Raw genomic sequence first — 26,282 nt, 5'->3', positions numbered from 1 at the left:
TTACTTGACTGAGATGGCTTCATGAATAAAAACAGAGCTTTCAGAGGACAGTCACACTTCTCAGACAAGTTAGGAGAAAAAAGAAAATGACTGTAGTTAATTCAGAAAATAAAATATGCATGATTCCCTCTTCCTACCAGTTTGTGCAATCTGGGTGACCTGCTTTCTCCTGTAATCTCAGGTTTTCTACAAAGAAAACATAGGGCCATGGCAGGAGACCTTTTACAACTCTGGAGTTATCACGGCTTTGGCTTTTCTCGGTATAGAAATATCTCCAATGTTTGCAAACATTGTTTCCACCAGTCCAAGGCTTTGTTCACTCTGGACTGCCTCCCCATTTACCCTGCTTTCTTTCTTTTTTTTTTTTTTTTTTAATTGTAGATGAGTGGAACCCCTCCTTTTGGGGAAGTAGAGAAGCAATGTACCCCCACAGTTTTGAAAACTTCTTCTCTGTAGAACTAGCAGCTTGATCCTTTAGAAAAATTCAAGAAAACCACGTCCATGACAAGGGGATAGCTATTGCTTGCTGGAGTGAGAGCAGGTTCAGAGTATCTTCTGATCTCATCATTAGCAATAATACTGGTAACCTACATCTGCAAATTGGCAGATTGAGTTGGGAGTCGAGCAGCAAAGTGGCAGCCTTCTCTTTGTCTGCATTCCAGAGTTAAGAGCGGTTTCAGCCTTTTTTCCCCCAGTATTGCTGTGAAGGAGCAGTGAGAAATCATAATAGAAAGAGAAGACAGTTAGCTAATGATGAAAAGTCTCTCTGAAGTTACTACAGAGATGAGCCTACACTATATTGGGGGACTTATCTGGAAATGGTTGAAGTGGCTCCCCCAAAATACAAAAAAAAACAAAACAGTTTTTTGGTTATCATTTACTATCATTTACAAGTATGAGTCTTAAAAATATCAATCAGTAGATTAATATCTGATCTTAATATTTGAAATGCTCTAAGAATCCATCACTGAAGTTTCTTTAAAAAAAGGAAAAACCTTTGTTTCTCTCTCAGTATTTGGTTCAACTGTCTTACATGAAGCAGGGGGAAGAAGTAAAACCATAAGAAAGGTGGTTTGTTTGTTTGTTTTTTCCCCTAAAAAGAAGCACAGAAATTCAACCCAGTCAAATTTTCATTTGTCTCTTTTATGTCGATGTCCAAATAAGTGAATTTTTGCTACTGTGTTTACTCCCACTTTGGGGGCAACTACAATTAAAACACACTTATGTACCCTAGCAAACTTCAGAACATGCCTACAGATCTCATGGCCAACATATAAGCAGCCACGTGAGACTGGAGGATCCCAGCTCTTGACGTCATCTGCTGGGTAGACTTCCGCATCCTGGTCGGCCAGCCTGCTGCAGGCTTTGCATGGGGCGCTCATTCCTCTGACACACAGACATCAATCTCCAGCACTCAGAATGGTCTTTTTTAATTTATTTTTTTCCTTGCGCTAACTCCCAAGAATGAAGGATAAGAATGTCTTTCTCATGTGTTAGCAGTACATGGATTCAAAGCAACTGGTCTGGGAGGTTCATAAGTCAAAAGAAAAGTCCTTTGCCAAAGGTAATTTAGTTTATTTCTTTAGCCTAACAGAATGTAAAGTCCGGACTGTCGTATCAGGAATAACCTATGTTTGTCATGGGGTCACGAAGAGTCAGACATGACTGAGCGACTTCACTTTCACTTTTCACTTTTATGCATTGGAGAAGGAAATGGCAACCCACTCCAGCGTTCTTGCCTGGAGAATCCCAGGGATGGGGTCACACAGAGTCGGACACGACTGAAGTGACTTAGCAGTAGCAGCAGCAGCAGTACCTGTTCCACACACCCTCTCTGCCTCCCCGCTTCATCATTCCTCTGTTCTTCACTCACCTGGGCTTAGCTAAGCATCTTCTCTGTCACCACCTTGAAACTGGCAAGGCCAGCTTTGCCTCAAGATCAGTGCATTTGCTTTTCCCTTGTTTTTAATGCTTCTCTCAGACTTTTGAATGGCTGCTGCCACTTTTCAGGAGAGAGTAGAGCATTTACCTCTCCTGAGCATGGAGGTTAAGCCAGTCTGTAGTTGCAGACAATTCCTCACATGATTCCGTTGTGTAGTATTCACTTAGAAGTTCTAGCGGTGATCATCCAATGTGTACCTAGTTGTATCCTTGATAATTTCTCTTCACTACATTGGAAGAGAAATGTGATCTCTCTGGAGACCAGAATATATATTCACTGACTGGAACAGTTTGGGCATGTTAGTACATAATTTTGAATTAACTAATTGATTTAAACATGGTAGTTCAGTTCAGTTCAGTTCAGTCGCTCAGTCGTGCCCGACTCTGTGACCCCATGAATCGCAGCACGCCAGGCCTCCCTATCCATCACCAACTCCTGGAGTTTACTCAAACTTATGTCCATCGAGTCAGTGATGCCATCCAGCTATGTCATCCTCCGTCGCCCTCTTCTCCTCCTGCCCCAAATCCCTCCCAGCGTCAGGGTCTTTTCCAATGAGTCAACTCTTCGCATGAGGTGGCCAAAGTATTGGAGCTTCAGCCTCAGCGTCCTTCCAATGAACACCCAGGACTGACCTCCTTTAGGATGGACTGGTTGGATCTCCTTGCAGTCCAGGGGACTCTCAAAAGTCTTCTCCAACACCACAGTTCAAAAGCATCAATTTTTCAGCGCTCAGCTTTCTTCACAGTCCAACTCTCACATCCATACATGACCACTGGAAAAACCATAGCCTTGACTAGACAGATCTTTGTTGGCAAAGTAATGTCTCTGCTTTTTAATATGCTATCTAGATTGGTCATAACTTTCCTTCCAAGGAGTAAGTGTCTTTTAATTTCATGGCTGCAATCACCATCTGCAGTGATTTTGGAGCCCAGAAAAATAAAGTCTGACACTGCTTCCACTGTTTCCCCATCTATTTCCCGTAAAGTGATGGGACCAGATGCCATGGTCTTAGTTTTCTGAGTGTTGAGCTTTAAGCCAACTTTTTCACTCTCCTCTTTCACTTTCATCAAGCGGCTTTTTAGTTCCTCTTCACTTTCTGCCATAAGAGTGGTGTCATCTGCATATCTGAGATTATTGATATTTCTCCCAGCAATCTTAATTCCAGCTTATGCTTCTTCCAGCCCAGCGTCTCTCATGATGTTCTCTGCATATAAGTTAAATAAGCAGGCAATAAATAAATAAATAATAATAAGCAGGCAATAAATAAATAAATAGACAATATATAGCCTTGATGTACTCCTTTTCTTATTTGGAACCAGTCTGTTGTTCCATGTCCAGTTCTAACTGTTGCTTCCTGACCTGCATACAGGTTTCTCATGAGGTGGGTCAAATAAAAAAATAAAAGTTGGCTCATGCTGTCAATAATTGCCAAATGATAAGGCTTCATCATTTAAATCAAGTGATTTTAAATATAAGTCATAAGTGACTTAAAAACATCAATAAAAAATCAAATTTTATGAAAGCAACCTGAAGATCACTTCAGTTGGCTAGCTGATCAGACAACAAGGTTTATTTATTTACTAAAGACTCAGTAAAGTCTTCATCCTAGCACACATCAAAAGTATGGAGGCCCCAGAATCTCTTTATATAATACTTGGCAAATAAAACATTATTGTATGTTTATTCATGATCTCTGTACCTTTACAGGAAACATTAATTAGAATACCGCTTGTCCTTGGGTTTTCTTCACCTTTTAGAGAAATGCATAATGCATAATGTTCAGTTTAGTTCAGTTGCTCAGTTGTGTCTGACTCTTTGTAACCCAATGGACTGCAGCATGCCAGCCCTCCCTGTCCATTGTCAACTCCCAGAGTTTACACAAACTCATGTCCATTGAGTCGGTGATGTCATCCAGTCATCTCATCCTCTGTTGCCCCCTTCTCCTGCCTTCAATCTTTCCCAGCATCAGGGTCTTTTCCAATGAGTCGGTTCTTTGCATCAAGTGGCCAAAGTTTTGGAGCTTCAGCTTCAGAATCAGTCCTTCCAATGAATATTCAGGACTGATTTCCTTTAGGATGGACTGGTTGGATCTCCTTGCAGTCAAAGGAACTCTCAAGAGTCTATTCCAACACCACAGTTCATAAGCATCAATTCTTCTGCACTCAGCTTTCTTTATAGTCCAACTCTCACACCCATACATGACTACTGGAAAAACCATAGCTTTGACTAGCTAGACCTTGGTTGGCAAAGTAATGTCTCTGCTTTTTAATATGCTGTCTAGGTTGATCATAACTTTTCTTCCAAGGAGTAAACTTCTTTTAATTTCATGACTGCAGTCACCATCTGTGGTGATTTTGGAGCCCAAGAAAATAAAATCTGCCACTGTTTCCACTGTTTCCCCATCTATTTGCCATGAAGTGATGGGACCAGATGCCATGATCTTAGTTTTCTGAATGTTGAGTTTTAAGCCAACTTTTTCACTCTCCTCTTTCACTTTCATCAAGAGGCTCTTCAGGTGTTACAATATTTGGGGATCTATAACCAAAGGTTTTTCTTAATGAAAATGAACATACAAATTTTTAGTGGGTAAATAGAAGACATAAGTCCAAACACAAAAACATTTCTAAATTTACAAAAGTGAGTTGTGGCTAATGGGTACACACAATCCAAGAATTCCTTTGCCAAGTCTGTTGCACATCCCAGCACTTCTATGTAATAATGATGTTGGAAAAAGCACAAGTGAGAGCAGAAATGATAGGGGCTTCTCATTCAGCTCTGGCTGATGAACTGGCAGCATTTACAGGACAGGGACTAGGAGGAGTAGCAATAGCCAATTTTCTGTGCAGCTAATACAACATTTTCTTTAGCAGAGAAGATTAGCTGAAAGGTCTCTCCATTTTCAGATGCCTATTGTTCAGTGCTTCATAAGTGCAGTTCGCCAGGGCATATTTCTGTTTGCTGGAAAGTTTTGATAATTAGGAAGAGCTCTAGCAAAGTAGATATAGTTTTCTTGGCACTGAAGTCAGGTTTGATGAGCACTGGGAGAATTTTGAGCCCTTGCACTGATGATTTGACAATTTCCAAAAATTTCTGGTAGACGACATGATGGATCAGACTGTGTGCCTAGGCCAATTGATTCTAACTCAGATTCTTCAAGGTGCCTGCAGCGTAAGGATGGGAAATTGAAAATGAGAGTGAGGGAGTGAAGACTGAGTATTTGATCCCATTTAACCTTCTGGTTAATCTACCGTGAATTAGTACTAACCAAAGCTAAGGGCAAGACTTTTGTGAATTCCCTCTCCACGGGCTAGAAGTAAACATACATTTTGGCAAGCACTTTTAGTGGCTTATATTTTTTATAGTTTCTTTTTATGGAACACAACATCACCACACTTTACTATTCTTTTCAAAAAGACTTACTACACTGGCAAATTTCTAACTAATGATATAATTACTTCATTAGGTAGCATAATTAGAAATTACTTGAAGTATAAAGAGTGCCTGGTAAAGAAATGTTTAATTTACTAAATAATTTTGATTCAAATGATCATTAAGTTAAAATCAGAAGTTGCTGAAAACCTTAAGTAATGGTTTTTACCAGTGCCACATGATAAAGTAATTGCTCAATTAGCAATTAGTTACAAACAGCAGTACCCTTTATTTTTACTTAAAATAAGTAAAGCTGATTTGCACTTTTCAAAAATGAATATTAATTAGGTGGAAAGGTAGAAAATATCACACCTTGTTAGTAGAATCTGCAGTCATACAGAAACCCTGTCTATTCATATGAATTAGGTACAAAGATAACAAAGCTTTTACTTTATATTCTTTACTGCAGAAGCATAAGAGAGACAGAGAAATTCTGGTTTAAGCTTGATTTTTTGGACTGCCTTTACTAAAGTTATCCACATGAATTTTTAAAACTCAGAAAATAGGAGGATTACTGCCCAGGTCTTCTAATTTTTAAGTTATTAATGTTTGTGGAAATATATGATTAAATAATATTTTAAAACACTGATTTTAAATAATCATGCTTGCCTTTTATACTGAGACATACATAACTCAACTTTTTCTCCTTGGCATTAACTTATATAATATGTAGGAAAGTTCAAACATAGTCTGTACTGTACACCTATATTATTTTTATTTTGAAATTCACCTGTTTCAATTGTTACATTTATAGCTTTTTTTTTTATGGTTGTGTATGTTTCTGTTATTTGAAAGGGAGTGAATACTGGGGAAAGAGTAGGGCTTTGCAGGCAAGTAGATGTATGTTTCATTCTTTCAGTTCATAGTTCTGCCTCTTATGACACATAAAGCAATTAAACTATTTCAGACTGTTTTCTCATCTCAGAAATGGGGGTCATGAGGGCTCCCTCCTAAAGGTGTGTAGGGATGAAATAAAGTCTTATACAATACATTGTCATGCACACAATATTTGGTATACACTACATCCTCTCTGTTTCAACCATGGCTTTCCAACTACTGAGAGGGTACAGCTAGATATGGAGTGATTATAAAACTAAAATATTGTGTAAGAGTTTTCTATATTGTGGTAAAGGCTGGATGATGTCTCCTCTGTCTCTACATTTCTGTGTTCTGAGTGAAATCAAAGTAACTCTAGAGGTAATATTTGCATGTTGAGGCCAAGGCAAGTAAATATATTTTTCTTAATAGCAGAAAATATAAGATAAGGAAAATCTATAAGCTAAGTACCTTTATTTATTGTAATAACAGTCTTCAGAGTGGGAACAGACTAAATCCAGAGAGACCTGAATGGTGCTTCCAAGTCCCTGTTGCAGAATTTAACATGTAGTCTCCGGACAGTCACACAACACCACAAGGGCTCTTTATTAGCAAGTATTTTTGATAGCACTTCTCAGCTTTGGTCTCCATCCACATCTGTTATAGGTTGAACTGTGTTTCCTGGAAAGGTGTATTGAATTTCTAATCCTAGAACCTCAAAATGTAACTTTATTTGGAAATCTTCATTGCAAATGTAATGAATTAAGTAAAGATGAAATTATACTTGAGAAAGATGGGCCCTTAATCCATTATGACAAGAACCCTTATAAGAAAAGGAGAGTTAGGCCTGGGAAGAAAACACCATTTGGCAATAGAGGCAGAGCTTAAAGAGTGATGCATTAGTATAGCAAAGATTAACGTCACTGCTAGAGGTTAAGCAGAGGTGAGGAAAGTGTTCAGTAGAGTCTCAGAGGGAGCATGGCTCTGCTGGAGGCTTTATTTTGGGCTTCCAGCTTCTAGAACTCTGAAAGAATAGATTTCTGTTACTTTAAGTCACTCAGTTTGTAGTCCTTGATTCCAACAGCCCCAGGAAACTAATCTAGTAAAATATTAGGAAAAAAAAGAGTGTCTCAAGAGCAATTATAGGAAGTAACTCACTCAAATCAGTCAGAATGACATCAGGAGTAGGAACAGCTAGGTTTAAGAAGCTGGAGGAATGGCAGGGAAAAGTTAAACAATAGAAATGTGTGCTAGTTTTTAGTTATGTTGTTACTTTATAGTCAGAATATGTCTGAAATGAAAACTAAGTTATCATTGCTTGTGCACAAGCTTCTAAAGGTCAAGGACTGCTTATTAATTGTATATCCCTGGGCCCATTGAGCAATGCTTGCTTATAGCAGCTGTTAAGTGAAGGTAAAAAGGAGGAACTGAAGGAAGAGAAGGGGAAAAGAAGAGAGGGAGGGTGGGTGGGTGGGGGGATGAAGAGAGTAAGGACAACTCAGGAAAAGGAAAGTGAAGACAAAAGAGGAGAACATAAATGACTTTTGTCTGCTATGCAAAACTTAGAATTCATGAAAACTGGAGACCAAATTTTAGACATTAAAAGGATATTAATGTATCATCCTCTAAAGAAACTATCTCAGTAAAATGTTGCTCTAGCTTCTCCAAGTCTATACTAAGCTTTGAATTATTATTACAAAAGAAATATGGCATTGGCATTTATATTTAATTAATACATACAATTTTGCACTAAAATTAAATACATTCTTTATAAGAATTAACTTCAAAGTTTGTAACAAATAGTATTATGGATAATGCATATGCCAAATTATTTGTATATTGAGATTGCTACAGGAATACTGATGTCAATTTGTATTACCTTCTGTCACTACCAACTGGTTTGCTGACTGCTCAGAACCTTGAGAGTAAGTTTATTGCTATCAGTTAGTTATAAGTACATGTATAAATTTCTTCAGCCTTGAAACTAGCCTTTTTTTTTTTTCTTCTTAAAGAAAACAGTATGTTGTTTATTCCTGACATTCCTGACATTCTGCTTTAAAATAAGCTATATCTACTTGATTTTATAGAATTCCCTGAATTCTATAGGGAGCATACAAAGCATAAATTTCACAATATATAATGTCTTATATATGTTTACTTAGCTACTATGATGAAATAAGAAGGGATATCAAGTAATTTTCTAAAATATTTAAGTTGATCTCCATTATAAAACCTATTTTACTTTTTTTTTTTTTTTCTATTTGTTTTGATTCCTGGAGAAAGAAATGGCAACCCACTCCAGTATTCTTGCCTGGAGAATCCCATGGACAGAGGAACTTGGCAGGCTATGTCTCCAAGTCCATGGGGTCACAAGAGTCAGACACGACTTAGTGACTAAACCACCATCACCACTTCTTTTAATTATTTTTGACTTACTGAGTTAAGGTAATTTTCACATCTATTTGATAGGCTAATGGGTACCAATGGAGAAGGAAATGGGCAACCCACTTCAGTATTCTCACCTGGGAAATCCCATGGACAGAGGAGCCTGCACTCCGTGGGATCACAAAGAATCGGATGTGACTGAGCTCACAAGGACAAGAGACAAAAGAGCATAGAGGAAAGTCCCTAAATCTCTCATGGAGTTCATTTAGGCAAAAGAGATATGCAGGTAAGTTTCATTTTATATCTCAGGATAAAGTTGGTCTTCAGGGCAGCAACAAAGGTTGAGACTGTCACTGCCAGTGAAGAAGAGAGAGAGGCCAGTGCAGAAGCAAGGGTACAAATATATGTGACGACAGCATGCCTGACACACCAGACAAAACCTGTCTGTTGAGCAATGTGAAGGATTTTGAGTTTATCTTCTTAGTTAGAATTAATCCATCATCGTTTAGCCTCACTCCATTCTACAGGATGTCTAGCATTTCAAAGATAATAACACAACAACCAAAGATCGCGCTGCGTCTTTTACACACAGGATAAAAATCCTCATTTAAAGACCACAAGGAAGTTAGAATGCTTTCTGTTTATATGTGTGGAAACTAGTGTTTTGATTGTGCCTGAACTGGATAAGATTTTTGACTGCCTGTTCATGTGCTTCACTTGGTTAGTGATTCTAATAATCTAAATTCAGTACGAGAAAGTTCACAGTGAACATCTACTATTCTTTAGCAATTAGACTGGACACAAGGAAGAAAGAAATGAATCCAGAACTGCCCATTTTTCTCATGTGCAGGTTATAGTAGAACTGTTATTTGCCTAAATAGACTTAGGAATGCTAAATCATTCAGTAAGATGAATCTTAATAATGATCAACATTTTTGTTCTTTTTTAAAGCAAGGAGTTAAGCAACACATCATATGCTAACTAAGTGCCTAGAATGCTTATTCTTAATCATCATAAATCAATCTACAAAGAAGGAACTATGATCTTTTACCAAAAGGAAAATGCATACCCAGAGATGCTGCAAGGTCATATAGCTAGAAAACAGCATCAGAGATTTGTAACCAGGCAGCCTTACTCCAGAGGTTCCTACTAACCACTGCACTGCCCTGCCCCTGCTGGGCTGAAGACTCCCACATAGAAGTTTATCCTCTGAAGATAATCTGTGTAATTACCACAAACTGACCACACAGAAGACATCAGCTATTGAAAATACTGTTCCTCTTTCATTTACTCTGCTTCATCCCAACCCTCCATCAGTCTTACTTTAAATCCATTTCTCCAGGGATGCCGCCATAGCCACTTGCATTGCGTGTGTTTGTGTAAGTTGCCTCCTTAGAAACATGAAAGAGCAAGATAGTAACTATAAAGGGCATATTTAAATAGGTTATTAGATGCAAGCGTGACTTCTAAAAGCAGGCAACCCCTACAGATAAACACATACATTCCTTGTGTATATAAATTATTTATGAACTTAAATATATTTTTGGAAAAGTGATCTGTGGTATGTACTAGAAATAGAGAGGTTTATAAACAGACTAGTCTTTCAAATAAAATCTCCCCTCCTTCTTAATAAGCATCCATGCTTTTTCACCAGATGTATACTCTGACTTGCTCCAGTTTATGCTGAGGGAAGGGAAAGTAGACCTAATATTTATTGAAAGCTTACTTTCACATATGACTTCTAATTCTAATAATGCTTCATAGTATTATTATCCTTGTTTGACATCCAAAGAAATGGAGGCATTGTAGGTTAAGTGACTAATTGTCCGTTAAGTCCACATCTGGTTGACAGTGGAGAGAGGCTTCTAACCCAGGTTTTCTTACCCCAGTGGGCTGGGTTTACCTTTAAAAAGAAGACAACATTAATGTTATTGAGATAAACTTTCTGGACATATAGATTCAGTGATGAATATCTGAAGCCTGTCTATTACTTATCTTTCATTTTTCCCTTTTAATTATATTTATATTTATTTGTTAATGTTTAATTTCCTAAGGAGTGCTTTTCGGCTAACATCCATTGTTTTCTTATGTATCTACTGAGTCATAATATGCAATATCCTTTTTAATCAAGCTAAGTCTGATGGTTTTTCTCTACCTTTTCTATCTTTTGCAATTAAGCTAAAACCGGGGGTTATTCTCTACCCTTTCTATCTTTTGCAATTAAGCTAAATCTGAGGGTTTTCTCCGCCTTTCCATCTTTCCTTCCTGGGCCTCAGGAAAGAAACACATGAACCCAGCAATGGCCATGCAGTCACAAGAGCCGTGAGTGGTTAGCTCAAAGGGTTGGGTTTGTCTTGCATGGATCCCCCTCCTCTAGGATTGGCTGCAACATGCAGAGGCGGTCCTCCGGCCTCCATGTTGTTACTCTGTGGCCTTTTTCCCTTGACCGTGACTGGCAGATGAAGAACAGGGATATTTGGTCTAATCTCTGTCCATCGGGAGTTTTAACATTTTGATAAATGTTAAGACATAGATCCTTAGAGTTGCTGGAGCCCAGATCATGTTCACTTGAATACTTTTGTTGTTTACCCTGTAGATCCCTGTCGCAGAGTTCCCCAGACCAGCCTTGGCTCCTATTTTCCAGGTGCTTGATTTTAAAGCTCTTTCTTGGTTTCCATGAGACCAGCATATTTTTAAAATTCATTTTAATATTGGATCTAATAAACTAGAATTTTCTATTGCTTGCCATTAAAAACATGTTTACTCATATATAGCCACAATTTTATAGGCTATCAAAAATTTTATAGGCTTTCCTACATGGAAAAGATAAATTTCCTGAATGAGAACCATCCATAATGGGAAGGATGGCCTATTTGCAGATTCATTATTCACACATTTGGTGATAATATCACCGTTGGATGTATTATTTACATCAATATATCCATATTATTTCCTATTGCTGCTGTAAAAAATCACCACCAACTTTGTGACTTAACACAAATTATTTTTATTTACTCTTCTTGGGTCAGAAAAGTCAAAGAGTCATCAGGGCTATGTTTCCCTGGAGGCTTTGGGGGTAGAAGTCTTTTTATTTTTTTTTAACTTTCCAGTCCTCAGTCTGCCTGTACCCCTTGGATAGTGGTCATCCCTTCCATCTGCAAAGGACATCATTACAACTGCTGTTTCATCTTTGTATCTATGTTTTCTGACTTTGATCATCTTGCCTCCCTCTCATAAAAACCTTTGTGATTACATTTGGCCCACAGAGATAATTCAAAATAACATCCTCCATCTCAAGATTCTTAATTACGTACTCAAGGTCCTTTTGACCCTGTAAGGCAATGTGTTCATAGTTTCTGAGGATTAGGACCTTGATATCATTTGGAGTCATGGAGATTAGTTTGGGAACAGGGAAGAACCTGGTGTGCTGCAGTCCATGGGGTCCCAAAGAATCTGAAATGATTTAGCAACTGAACAACAATAAACCACAAAATTATGTGGGAGACAGTTGCAGCTAAACAAACTAAAGTACAGATTATTATGGTGTTGATTAAAGGTCTCCTGAGAGCCACATTTTGCATTGCTTGCTCTCAAGATGTCAGAAAATTTCGATAGGTTAGTAAAGCTTCCTAAGATTTCATGAACCAGATAATGCTCTGACTTCTGTGCATTACCATGACTTTAAGAGGAACCAGCTAAGAACAACATAAAGTATATGACAAGAGGAGCTTGCTGCACTACCATCCATGGGGTTGCAAAGAGTCGGACATGAGTGGATTCGCACACACACATGTATTTCAGTTATTTTTTTAAAAGGAAAACATGTTTTGGATCCTTGATTGAAAAAATGAGTAGCAAATGTCATTTGAAGTTTGGTGAACACGAGTCATCAAGGCCCAGATGTGCTCCTCAGCCCCCTGCCTTCACAATGTCAAACAGCCCAAATTGTCAGCCCTTGTTTAGAGCAGCCATGATCAAGAGCCGCATAGCCCAGGTTCTTGATACCTACCATTGTCAATCACTGCACACACAGACTCTACACCAGGGACCCTTGTGAAGCAGAATTAGCTCTGACAGACTTGATAACAGTGAAGTGTCCTAGGGCATACTTAAGATATATTACTCCCACAGTCACTATTATAAGAATTCACTATTTTAACTACTAAAATTCTGTTCAACACAGAAGCAGTACCTGTCTTAGATGCTTCCTTTCCTGGCAAGTGAAAGGGACTTTAGAAGCCATACTCTGATTCAGAGGTGAACCTCATATTTGACCATCCAAATACTATACTAAGGAAGTAATGCATTCCCCTCAAAGGGTAACTTTGTGTGAAGCAACAGGGAAAAACACAGGCTTATAATAAGATAGAATGAAGCTAAGTCCTTTTTTCACCTTTTTTTTGATCCTGTGTTCACAGGTTACTTATTTTTCTGAGTTTCAGAAGTCACTCATAATTTTAAGTAAAGTACTTCATTGTTAGTATTTTTTGAACACTTCTTCAAAATAGATGCTGTCTCAGTAATTGGTAAGGAATCCTCCTGCAATGCAGGAGACCCCGTTTTGATCCCTGGGTTGGGAAGATCCCCTGGAGAAGGGATAGACTATCCACTCCAGTATTCTTGGGCTTCCCGTGTGGCTCAGCTGGTAAAGAATCTGCCTGCAATGTGGGAGACCTGGGTTTGATCCTTTACAGTAGGGAAAGGCTACCCAATCCAGTAGTCTGACCTGGAAAATTCCATGGACTGTATAGTTCGTGGGGTCACAGAGAGTCAGAAATGACTGAGTGACTTTCACTTTTCAGCAGCATTAACTATTTTAATAATCCTCAAAACAAGCTTATGAGGTGGATACTATTACTATCAACTTTATCAACATGAAAAATGAGAATTAGACAAGTTAGGTAAATTGCCCATGATTATATTAATAGAAAAATACTAACACTAACTTCTAAAAGCTTGGATCCAACTGGGATTCGAGATAACTTTGATGAACTTTCACACTCTAAAGTGGATTGCAAGATTTGAAGACGTGTAATATACTATACAGCACATGATGTGGTTGTTAATGACCTGTATTTCAGTCTTCACCGTGTCAACTACTGTGACTATGGTCTTAGGGTAAATTATTTCACCTCAATTATTATCAGCAAACTCACCTATAAAATGAAAATAGTTAATCCTATATTGCCGTCACAGTATGGGGGTCATGGTATGGTTCATAGAAGACCTTAAATGAGACAAAATTTATAAGACACTGACTAGTCCAGTGGTTGGCATGTAGTGTGAATAAAATGAATTCTGTCTCTCTCTTTCAAAGTAACACTTATACCCTGTCTTATAGTTGCATGGGTAACAAGGGATCTGAAGACACAAAATGGGATTTAAAATGTCTACTCTTTAATTTGACGAACATCAACTGAGGACCCATTTTGCACATTCATGGTGCTATGAAAAGACATTCCATAATGGATAAGACAGATAAGGTTCACAGAACTTTCTTCCAAGGTAGAGAAAAAGTAATAAATATATAGATTATTAATGTGCTAATCACTAAGAAGAAAAGCAAAGATAAGTGGGATTGTGTGATCACTTTAAAAAAGGGCGTTTGGAGGGCAGAGAGCCAGCCACACAGGCAGGAAAGCATTCCAGCCTGGAGACGCCGGGTGAGCACGTTCCGCATGGTACAGATCACCTAGTGAAGGCTACTTCTTTTGAAACGAAATTTTTCAAGAAAAGAATTTACATAAAAACACACTAATTTTAGGTATATTATTTGATGAGACTGACAATATATTTTGCTTTCAGAAATTTTTCTTTTGATTCTGAAGAATTCTAGTTTTATTCATTAAAAACAAAAACCTCTTTTCCTTTCACATAAACACCTGTGTGAATAATTTTTAAATCAGTCTTTTTGCCATTTTGTTTCATTTTTTTTTTTCATTTTTTGCCTTTTCTCTTCCTATTATCTCTTCTCCTGACCATAATTTAATATGTTTTATTCCATATTTAATTTCTTATATACATAGCACATATATTCATTTTCTAGGGTTTTTGCCACTATAAAAAAACTTCTGCAATCATATGAGTGCTTGCAAGTAGGCATGTGTGCATATACATTTTAGAGCTGGGTTAAAGTTCCTTGTGGGGAAAATTGCCCTCATTTGATTGCATAGTCAAACAGCTTTTATTATTTTTTTTTTGGTAGTTGTTACCTAGCTGTTTTCTAAAAAGGATGCACAATTCGTATTTCCAGCAGCTGAAGAAAGTACTCTTTCATCCGCATCACTGGTGATAACACAGATAAATACTTTTAGACTTAAGATTTTGCCTGTTTGATAAGTAGATGTGATACCATGAGGTGACTTTAATTTTACTTTCTTGATGACCACTCAGCTCGATTATCTCGTCATAATTTTCAGCAATTTGGGTTTGCTCGTCTGTGAAACACCTGTTCTGTTAATATATTTTTTCTTCATTGCTCCTTTTATATTGTTAATTTCCATATTATCAAACTTTAAGAAGTTCTTATATTTTCCATGCTCCACATTGCCAATGTTTTCCATAAATCTGATTTTTCTCTATTAACTTAATTTACAGGACTTTCTCGATGCAAAGTCAGTTTTCATATTTGAATATGGGTTTTGGGATTTCCCTACCTGATTTTACATTTATTCAAATAGGTTTTCCTAAATTGTTATGTCTCTTATTTTTACACTGATAGTTTTTTTTTTTAACATTATAGTGTTATAATTATTAGTTTTACACATTAATTAACCTGGAATTTCTGATGTATATTCTCTAGGATAGAACCTAATTTTGCTTTCTTCCAAACACCTATCCATTTGTGTCAGTATTACTGAGCAGTGAATCACAGTGCTCCTGACTGGAAACAGCATTATATATTGTGTCCTCATGTATACAAGGGTCCACTTCTACATTCCCTTTGAAGGATAGTGTGAAGAAACTGAGTTAGCCTATTTGTCAGAACCAGAGTGAGAAGGGAGACAGTGACATTAACTGAATTTCAATAAGAAGATAAAATCAGATCACATCGTGCCTTGTAGATGCTCTAAAATAAATTAAAAGCAAAGAAGTTAATGCAGTTAAAAATAATATCTGTGGTACGAGTGATTAATATGGAGAAGAAGCAAAAAGACTAGTTTTGGAATCAAGTCAAAGATAGTGTGGCAAAGGAGATGGAGTAGGATTGGCTCAAAACATCTGGGGTATTTGAGTAGTCATTTGTTACCTGCGGTTACCTATTTGATAGTATAAATATAATATAATTGGTGCCGTACCAGAGTGCGCTGAACCACAGTGAAATGCACATAGAAAATTTCAGTTTTCTAGGCTACGTAGAGAATATAGTTTCTAATAAATCAGAAATGCTAGTTACTTGATTCTTAATCAAAAAACTTCTGTGTTTCAGCACTGCTTGTTGATGATATTTCTAATTTGTATTCATCACCTTCCTTGAGATGGTTAAGTTCAGTTTATTGAAGGTAATTGAATCTTTCATGATTCAGAATCCTCGGTGCCTCAGGGACATCATTCTAAACATCAATCCTCATTTTATGGGCATAGATCAGACAGAAACTCTAGTGAGTGTAAGTAAAACTCTAGAAGTTGCATTTTTACCCAAGCCCTGATATTAACTTAGTGTATTATGCCTTTTTTTGGGTCATTTGACTTTTTTCCTAAAAAGCTGACTGTGTAACAATTTTGGTTAACTCAAGGTTCAGGTTTATTGTAATATTTATAATGCATTAGAGGATACAAATTTTTTTACTGAAGAGAAATCTCTATTTTTTTTTTTTTTTTCCAATTGGCTCAAATGTAACAGAAGTTACAGTCTAGAGACTTTAGTGAGGATACAGAGAAGGAAAAGAGTGAGCACAGAGTTTGCTATAGGCATTGACAGAATGATGTAGGTGGGATTTTAGGTAAGAGGGAACAGAAAACTTCCTGAATCTTATCTGGCATCAGTTAGCCCTTCCTCTTACTGCAGTTCCAAACAGTTATATTATTATTAAGCTGGGCTCCAAACCTAAGTGTGAAAATTTAATAAGCTCTACTGGGAACAAGAGAAATCTCTTTTTGCTTGAACACAAGTTACCTTAAGTTGAGAGTGTAGCTGAAGAATAGCCTGCCCTTTCAGCTTTCACCTTTCATATCCATGCTCAGACTCCTCTTCCAGCATCAAGGAAAGGCAACCCTAGATCATATCAGTCCTCACAGAGCAGCTGTTTAGGGAAATGTGTCTAGTCCTCTAACAAAGATTTTTAAGAACCGGGCAATGTAGATGGCAGTGGCCTTCAAAAAAAATCTACCCTGGTTGCTTACGCACACACAAAGTAATGGGCTATGTCACATTTCTCCAGATTCACTGAAGAGAAAAAGGCAGAGACAGAAGAAGACCCAGAGACAGACACTCAGTGTGAGATGAAAGAGAGAGTTTTTGAGAAATGAGAAGGAGGAGCCCAAGCCACTTTTTCACTCTGCCTGTATTAAAAAGTTCCAAAGGAAAAAAGCTATCTCTTCCCCAGTATAGACTACCCCTCCAGCTAATGATATACCACAACAGAAGTCATCTAATTAGTGTCCTTTGATCCATCCAATTAGCACTTTTCTTTGGTGGTGGTAAAGTGTGGTGGTGATGGGGATTGTGATAATTGGAGAAAAAAGGGAATGAGCTAGAAACTTTAAACTCTTTTCCCTTTAAGACCAACAGTATTCATCTTACTAAAGAAAGATGGATTCTTCTTACTAAAGATTCTTTATCTCAGAATGTGCTTGGAACAAATGCCCAGCATAGGAAAGGTGTTCAGGAAGCAATGAAGGTAAATGGAATGCCACTTAGCTAATCTGCTGACCTATGGCAACCCAGATCATCAGTGGAAGGTCAGATGCCCCAGAGAGATTAACAACCTGTTTTGAAGCTTTTACTAAAATTAGTAAAAGTGTAACTTATCAGTTAGGGACCCACTCTGCATATCCAAAGTTATTTTGCTATGCATTGGTGCTTTTCAGAACATCATTTGGAAAGATGAGAGGAGGGTGTGGATATGGAGAGAAAGAAAAATGGACACTTGTAGAAGAGCAGGAGCAAGACAAAAAGGTGACAATAGAAAGAACACTGAAATAAAAGAGGAACCTCCCCCCCCCCCCCCCCCCCCCCCGCCGCCCCCGCGAAAGCAAAGAACCAGGAGAGGGAAATGAAAATGTCTTGAAACATTACCTTTCCCTGACAACGGAGGGGGTTGCTTGATAACTTTACCATACCTGGCATTCATTTTCCATCCAGCAGAAGAGCATCTGCACACAGCTGTAAACTGAAAAACTTCTGCAACTAAGTTCAGCCAATTATATAGTCTTCAGTAGGATTCAACTGCACAACTTAGACTTCAACATTTCCTTTCTGAACCCAGGCTACCAGAAGGATCCCAAGTGCCAGTAAGAGCTTCACATGGCTCTTCACATTAAGAAAAAAGTTGTTTTCAGAAGAGTCATTATTAAACAATCACCACTTAGTGGTCTACCTCTGGATAAGGTTTGGAGATGAACAAATAGCTTGGCTTTCACTAACAGAAGAATTTACACTGTAATTTCATCTCTTCATTCTTATATTTGCAAAACTACTTTACCATTTTTATTTAGCATGTAAAAGTAATATATCCACAGAAAATTTGGAAAATATTTTTAATGCATGAAGAAGAAAAAGACTACGATACCTTCTTCCCTTTCAAGATAATCTCTGTTCCTGTTTTAAAGTCCTTGTTGTGTGTTGTGCTAAGTCACTTCAGTCACGTGCAACTCTTTGCAACCCCATGGACTGTAGCCCATCAGGCTCCTCTGTCCACGAGATTCTCAAGCAAGAATGCCAGACTGGGTTGCTGAGCCCTCCTGCAGGGGATCTTTGTGAGTGGAGCATGTTCCTGCTACCTCCTATAGAATTGCCCCAATAAACTTACATTGTCTTTTCCTCCCATTTTGTGTACAAGAGGAGTTAATTTAGCAAATATATTTTAATGTCTGTCTCCTCCGTTACTCCTTGTTACCACATTTATTTAATTATATCTTTATTAATGAATCCCACAGTTACTTTTATACCTTTTCCAGGGTAAAGCTTAGGGAAAGTTCCTCTTCAAATCCAGTCACCAGGCTCTGTAGCATGCTATTAACAGATCCTTTATATCTGCACCAAATCTGTGTATTTTGTTCCCTGACAAACATCTACTTCCACTTTGCTCCACTCACTAGTCAGTGTATTTAAATTTTTATTTGTCAAATTGTACATGTTTGGACACAGGTTTTGTATGTATTTTACTGACTTATGTCCAAGTTGGGCGTATGTTAGATTTGAAAGGAAACTTAGAAGCTATTGTGTTAATATCTTTTAAAGACAGGAAACTATGTGAAGCAATGTTGAAAAAATATCTTGATTGCTTTTGCTATAATGTTCCCAATGACATAAACTCATCACATGACTTTTGACTTTTTGTCCCACTAAAAAAAGTTTTTTTGATTTAGCTGAAACTGTATTTTCCTACTTGAGCTAATAAGGTTATGTAAAGTACAATTTCCTTCTCCCTTCCATTAAAAAAAAAAAAAAGTAACTCTATAAAAAAAAGTCTGATGCATAAGCTAATTCTTGTCTTTAAATCCTAGATAAGAAATCCAATCCCTTCAATTGCTTCTCATAAAACTCTCTCAGCAGACTCTTCATTGTTTAGATTCACTCTAATTTTAATGCAATTCATAAAATATAATACCATCAATAAGCTTTTTTTTTTCCAGTCACTCAGTCACGTCTGACTCTTTTTGACCTCATAGACTGCAGCATGCCAGGCTTCCCTGTCCTTTGCCATCTCCCAGAGCTTGCTCAAACTCAGGTCCATTGAGTTAGTGATGCCATCCAACCATCTCATCCTCTGCTGACCCCTTCTCTTCCTGCCTTCAATCTTTCCCAGCATCAGGGTCTTTTCTAATGAGTCAGTTCTTCACATCAGGTGGCCAAAGTAATGGAGTTTCAGCTTCAGCATCAGTCCTTCCAATGAATATTCAGGACTGATCTCCTTTAGAAGTGGCAGTTTGATCTCCGTGTAGTCCAAGGGACTCTCAAGAGTCTTCTCCAACACCACAGTTTGAAAGCATCATTTCTTTGCCACTCAGTCTTCTTGATGGTCCAACCCTCACATCTGTACATGACTATTGGAAAAACCACAGCTTTGACTAGATGGACCTTTGTCGGCAAAGTAATGTTTCTAATACACTGTCTAGGTTTGTCATAGCTTTTCTTCCAAGGAGTAAGCTTCCTTTAATTTCATGGCTGCCATTATCATCCACAGTGATTTTGGAGCCCAAGAAAATAAAGTCTTTCAAAATTTCTTTTGTTTCCCCATCTATTTGCCGTGAAGTGATGGGACCGGATGCCATGATCTTCGTTTTCTGAATGTTGAGTTTTAAGCCAGTTTTTTCTCTCTCCTCTTTCACCTTCATTAAAAGGCACTTTAGTTCCTCTTCATTTTCTGCCATAAAGGTGGTGTCATCTGCATATCTAAGATTATTGATATTTCTCCCAGCAATCTTGATTCCAGCTTGGGTTTCATCCAGCCTGGAATTTCACACATTGCGTATAAGTTAAATAAACAGGGTGGCAATATACAGCCTGGACACACTCCTTTCCTAATTTTGAATGAGTCCGTTGTTCCATGTCTGGTTCTAACCATTGCTTCCTGACCTGTATACAGGCTTCTCAGGATGGAAGTAAGATGGTCTGGTATTTCCATCTCTTTAAGAAAGTGATATTTAAATATATTTTGATCATCATCTGTATTGAAAAATTAATAATTTCAATTTAGCACAGATTGTTCTTAAAATGATCATATTTCCTTGTGCTCATGGCTTTCTTTTCTATGTAGTCACAAAGCATTTACCTAGAAATTCTGTTTTTCCAATAGAAAAATATTTAGCATTTGTATTCATATTTAGTGATTTGCACTGTTCATTCTTTTAAAGGAAATCTATCTTTATTTCCCACTATATTATCCAATGTTTTATACACCAGCACTTAAAAAGAATTTCCAATGTTAACATTATTAACATTATTATAATACACTATAATATAATATAATATAGTATATTTTGAATGTTACACTTTCAAAGGAGGGTAGGAAGACCCTGAACTCACCTTGTCCCACAGATTTACCGAAATTTACACTGAATGCAGAGCAACTATTGATGAGAAAGACCTGAAGACGACTGGAGAAGACCTTCCACACTGAGCAGCACAGGACGGATAGGGACATGGGAGAGTCAAGCCCCGCATTCCTGCATGGGCACCCACACAGGAAGAGTATCTCTTCAAGAGAGGTTCTGTGTGGGAAGGAGGAGCTTCCGTGACCTTGGCTTTGAAGCCAGGAGGCTTACTTTTGGGAGGGCCAGAAGGCTGTGGGAAAGAGAGACTGCTCTCTTAAAAGGTGCCCAGGAAACTTGACATGCTCCAAGGTCCAGGGCAGAAGCAGGGATTCAAAATTAGACTGGGTCTGACCCATCTGCCCATCTTGGAGAGGCTTTCAAGAGGAAGGAGGCAACTGGAATCCATCCTGGGAACATAGACGCTCATGGCGGCCACTTTGGGGAACACGTTCTGTCATAAGGGTACCTGGGCTGTCCACTGCTGCTTTGGGGTCCTCTCTCTAGACTGTTAGCATGGAGAGATCACCAAACCCCAACGAGCTGGCCCTGGTCCCAGGCCACCCCAGCCCTTTCAGACAGCCACCCCAGGACCCAACCTCACACCCTACCTTAGAAATCGCTGGTGGTGCAACTGCCCGGAGACTCTCTCCACCCATCAGAAGCCATGCAGCCCAGCCCTAGCCACCAGTGTCTGTACACAAGACTCTGACCTAAGGCCCCAGCACTTGGAGACCCTAAGAAAGCTCATCTCACCAGTAGCTGGCACTATCTGTCTTCATCCACCAGTTGCTAGGCTCCAGCCCCAGGACACTTGGGCCTTGGCTCCACCTACTAACAAGTCAACTCCAACTCCGGACTGCTATGGTCCTTAGTCAGAGATCCGGTTCCACCCACCGGAGAACTGGCACTGATCCTGAGAACACCTGGGTCCCAACCCTACTGATATGTAAGTTGACAACCAGTTCCTCACAACTCAGACCCCTGAACCAGACCACCCACCAGTGAGCTGGAATGAGCACAGTAACCTTGTCCTACTTAGTAGCAAGTGGACACCAGTCTTGGGAGCAACACAGACCCACAACCTGCACATGTCAAGACCCAGCATGGCCACAAGCAGGCTGGCACCAGCTGTGGGATGCCTTGGACACCTCAGAGAGCAGACCAAGGATCCAGCCTCACACATCACTAAGACAGCGCCAGACCAGCTCCAGGACGCCTGGGGTACAACAGACAGAGATTTCAGGACCTGACTCTGCTCACTCGTGGGTCAGCACTAGCCTAAGATGCCCTGGACCATAGCCCCACCCACCAGAAGACAGACAGCACCTCCGAGAAACCCTGAACCCCTCATCCAGTGAATATGAGATCTGGGCCCACTCGCCAGTGGGCAGACCCCAGATTTGAGATACCCTGGACCCCTCAACCAGCCATGTCAGGAACTACCCTGCTCACCAGAGGGCTGATACTCCATCTGGGTCCCCTGACCCCACAGCCAGCCATCCAGAAACATACCTCAATGTAATAGAGGCCGTATATAACAAACCCACAGCTAATGTCACGCTCAACAGTGAAAAGCATTTCCTCTACAATGAGGAACAAGAAAAGGAAGCCCATTGTTGCCACTTTTATTCAATATAGGTTTTAAAGTCCTGGCTACAGCAATCAGAGAAGAAAAGGAAATAAACCATCCAAGTTGGAAAGGAAGAAGCAAGACTCAGTGTTTGTAGATGGTGTGATATTACACATAGAAGATACTAAAGGCGTGACAGAAGAAAACTGCTACAGCTCATCAATATCTTTGGTAAAGTTGCAGGATACAAAATTTATACGTAGAAATCCGTTGCATTTCTATACACTAACAATGAAGTATCAGAAAGAGAGATTAAGAGCATGATCTCATTTACCATTGCATCAAAGATAATAAAAGACCTAGGAATAACATTACCTAAGGAGGCAAAAGAACTATACTTCAAAAACTGTGAAATGCTGATGGAATAAATTGAAGGCCACACAAACTGACGGAAAGGTATACTGTGTTCTTGAATGGAAAGGCTCAATATTGTTAAAATGATCATACTACCCTAGGCAATCTACAGACTCAATGCAATCCCTATCAAATTACCAATGAAAATTTTCATAGAACTAGTACAAAAAATTTACAGTTTTTATGGAAACACAAAAGACCCTGAATAGCCAAAATAAAACCAAGAAAGAACAAACTTGGAGAGATTGCAATCACTGACTGCAGATTATACTACAAAACTAGTCATTAAAACATATGATACTGGCAAAAAATATACACATAGATCAAGGGAAGAGAACAGAAAGCCCAGATACAAACCCACGTCAATTAATCTATGCTGAGAAAGCAAGAATACACAATAGGATGTATGTGCTAAGTTTTGTCCGACTCTCTGCGACCCTATGAATTGTAGCCTGTTGGAGTCCTCTGTCCATGGGATTCTCCAGGCAGTGATATTGGAGTGGGTTTCCATGCCCTTCTTGAGGGGATCTTCTCGACCTAGGGATGGAACCCACATCTCTTATGTCTCCTGGCAGGCGGGTTCTTTGCCACTTGCCACCTGGAAGCCCGGAGAAAAGACAGTCTCTTCAATAATTGGTACTGGGACAGCTATATGTAAATGAATGAAATTAGAACATTCTTTAACATCATATACAAAAACAAAACTAATGTCAGTTAAAGACCTAAATGTAAGACTCGATAATGTAAAACTTCTAGAGGAAAACATAATGTGGCCAGAGGCATACTCTTTGACATAAATCACAATATTTTTTTTTTTTTTAGATTTGTCTCCTATAGTAATGGGAACAAAAACAAAAATAAACAAATTGGACCTAATTAAACTTAAAAGCTTTAGCACAGCAACAAGTGACAAGTGAAAGTTGCTCAGTTGTGTCAGACTCTTTGTGACCCCATACAGTCCATGGAATTCTCTAGGCCAGAATACTGGACTGGGTAGCCTTCCCCTTCTCCAGGGAATCTTCCCAACACAGGGATTGAACCCAGGTCTCCCACATTGCAGGTGGATTATTTACCAGTTGAGCCACAAGGGAAGCCCAGCAAAGGAAACTGTAAACAAAATCAGACAACCTACAGGATGGAAGATAATATGTGCAAAATATGAGACCAATAAGGAATTAATTTCCAGAATATATGAACAGTTCATACAGCTCCATATAAAATGCAAACAAAAAAATGAGCAGAAGATCTAAATAGACATTTTTTTTTTCCCAAAGAAGACATACAAATGGCCAATAGGCACATGACAAGATGCTTCACAGAGCTAATTATTAGAGAAATGCAAATTAAAGCCACAAGGAGACTTCACCTCACACTGGCCAGAATAGCCCTCATTGAAAGTCTACAAACAATAAAAATTTGAGAGGGTGTGGAGAAAGGGAACACTTTTACATCGTTGGTGGTTCCATTATGGAGAACAGTGCAAAGGTTCCTTAAAAAACTAAAAATAATCACTGTTGTTGTTAGTCTCTAAACGTGTCTGCAACACTCCAGCCTCCCCTGTCTTTCACTTTCTCTTAGAGTTTGCTCACATTCATGTGCATTGAGTAGGCTACCGTATGATCTAGCAATCCCACTCCTGGACTTATGTTCTGAGAAAGCTATAACTAGAAAAGATACATGTACCTTGTAGTTCATAGAAACATTATTTATAATAGCCAAAAACATGGCAGCAACCTAGATGCCCTTGGATAAAGAAAATATGGTAGATAGATAGATAGATAGATGGATGATCTTGGATTTGGTATGAGATTTTAGGTACAGTGCTATTGATATTAGACTTCATTAAGATTAACAATTTCTGCCCTAAGAAAGATACTGTTAGTAAAATGAAAGAGCAGGTCATATACAAAGAAAATATTTGAAAAGCATATATCTGATAAAGAACTTATAAGCAAATTACACCAAAAATATTCATAAAACTCAGCAATAAGAAAACCAAAATATCCAAATAAAAATGGGCAAGAGATCTGAAAGGACATGTTTCTCCCTCTCTCTCTCTCTCTCTCTCTCTCTCTCTCTCACACACACACACACACACACACAAAGATATGCAGATGCCAATTAAGAGATTTCAAATTTTCTTTTATCAGAGTTTTTAAGTTTTTGACATAAATCTTGGTCATATTATGTTATATTTACATGTATTTCAAAAGTATTTCAATTTTATGGTGTTGTAATTTTGAAGTCTAATTATTCATTGCTTTTATATTAGGAAAACAATTGGCATGCTTTTAACTTCTACCCTCTAAATACAACATACTCACTTGCTAGTCTCAAAGTTTTCAGCAACACTTTTTTTTTTTTTTTGTAAATAGACTGTCACGTCATCTGTGAACAAAAGATTTCATATCTTCCTTCCCAATACATACATTTTATTCATTTTTCTGGCCTTATTGCTTAGCAAGGACCTCCATTATGTTGACTGAATAGAAGTGTTGAAAAAGGACCTCTCGGTCTTGTCCCCAGTTTCAGAAAACATTGAGTTCCTTATCTTGTATAAGGGGCTTCCCAGGTGGCGCTAGTGGTAAAGAATTCACCTGCCGATGCAGGTAATGCAAGTCATGTGACTTAGATCCTTAGATCAGGAAGATCCCCTGGAGAAGGAAATAGCAGCCCATTCCAGTATTCTTCCCTGGGAAATCTCAAGGACAGAGGAGCCTGGCGGGATCCAACCCATGGGGTGGCAAATAGTCGAACATGACTGAGCACACATGCACATCACATCTTGTATAAATATGTTAGTTTGTAGGTTTCTTGTAGGTGCTCTTTATTAAACTGAGGAAGAATCCCTCTATTCCTAGTTTTCTGAGACGGGTTTTTATGTGTGCTCAAGTTCATCAAATGTTTTTTATCCATTAACTGATATACAGGTTTTCCTCTTTCATCTGTTGATATGACTACATTGATTTTCGAATCTTGAGGGATGCTTGCACATCTGGAATGAATCTCACTTCATTGTAGTATATAAAACTTTCATGCATTGTTGGATTTGATTTGCTAACATTTTTGAGGATTTTTACATTAACGTCCATGGGAGCTATCTGCCCACAGGTGTTTTTTATTTGTTTGTTTGTTTTTCCTGGTGTTGAAATTAGGATGGCCCTACAGAATGGCTTCAAGATTTATTTTCTGTCTTTGGTTTTCTGCAGCTTGAATGTGATAAACCAAGGTGACATTGGATTTTTGCTTGTTTGTGGTTCATTTATTTATTTTGGAATTTTTACTGGTTTGTGTTTCCTGAACTTGCTGGATTTGTCATTAAATTTGGAGAGTTCGCAGGAATCATTACTTCAAATATGTCTTCTCTTCTCTTCTTTCTTCTCCTCCTGAATACAAATCGGCTACATCTTTAAAACAGTTCTTAATGTTCATTTCCTTTTCTTCCTCTTTGTGTTTCAGTTTGGAAAACCATTATTGATTATATTCCAACTCACTTACTTGTTTCTTTCTCAACTCTGTCCATGCTAC

Source organism: Dama dama, chromosome 30 (genome assembly GCF_033118175.1).
Source record: "Dama dama isolate Ldn47 chromosome 30, ASM3311817v1, whole genome shotgun sequence".
Lineage (NCBI taxonomy): Eukaryota > Metazoa > Chordata > Mammalia > Artiodactyla > Cervidae > Dama > Dama dama.
This window is presented reverse-complemented; position numbering follows the sequence as displayed.